Source organism: Lactuca virosa, chromosome 5 (genome assembly GCF_052849685.1).
Source record: "Lactuca virosa cultivar CGN04683 chromosome 5, Lactuca_virosa_CGN04683_v6, whole genome shotgun sequence".
Lineage (NCBI taxonomy): Eukaryota > Viridiplantae > Streptophyta > Magnoliopsida > Asterales > Asteraceae > Lactuca > Lactuca virosa.
This window is the reverse complement of record NC_136430.1, coordinates 197,999,425-198,000,534: the sequence shown is the minus strand read 5'-3', so window position 1 is coordinate 198,000,534 and position 1,110 is coordinate 197,999,425.

The window sequence follows — 1,110 nt, the reverse complement described above, 5'->3', positions numbered from 1 at the left end:
TGAAACTTTTACAATGAGCTCTTCCATACTATCAAGATCATTTCCTTTATCCTCCAAGGACACTTAATAATGTTCTTGATCTTGATTCGTTGATTCTTGCCAAATTGATCTGATACAATTTGTCATGCTCAAGGCATACGAGTCATCAGATCTAGTACATGTCATGACATATATGATCGATCCCATAGCAGAAGCATGTGGGACACGACTCATAACCTTTATTTCAATAGTTAAACTACGACATTAGCATTGCTTAATGTTATGCCATATTCTAATAAGCATGAACTCCTTTTGAGTTATGTATGTTGAGTTTCCTCAAGAGTCCATGTACTTTGGCTTAGTCCATTGAATCACTTTGATCTATCTCTATAGATCCTTATTATGTACGCATTTTGTATCTCCTGTGTATATCATAGCGAAATAATTTTCATACCAAGCCAATTTTTTACACTTGCTAAGTTAGAATATAGTTTCCTATGAATCGTACATTATCTATGTACAATACAAGGGTGACTACAATGCTCCCACTAGCATTGACATATATATGGTTTATCTATGTTTCTCAAAATTCAAACTCCTTGAACATTCTCATTGAAACAAAGATTCCAATTAATCCCACTAGCTTTGACATATGTATGGCTCATCTTTATTTCTAGAAATTCAAACTCCTTGAAATTTCTCATTGAAACAAATATTCCACTTGCGAGATACTTATTTCGGTCCATAAATGAACTTTGTAAGCTTACACATCCTTTATTACCTATCTTGGTTTGATTATGTGTTTGTTCGTATCCATCCTTGTCTCTTCTTGAAGATCTAATTATACCTAATGGTTAAGGCCAAGTTCTAGTTCTACCAAGCTGTCACATACATGGACTGAATCTTGCTCTCCATCTCCTCCTTCCATGTTGTAGCCTAGAGGGCCTACCATAATGTCTGATGGCTGGTACAATCTGATTGCTCCATACCAGTGACTCGTTTATCTTAGTAATATAAACTCTTATATAGGTAGGTGTACAACGTCCTATATCAGATCCAAAAGGAAAAAGGTGGAAACATGTCAGTTTCCTCAATATCTCTTTCAATCCCAAATTGAATGCAAGGTCCAAC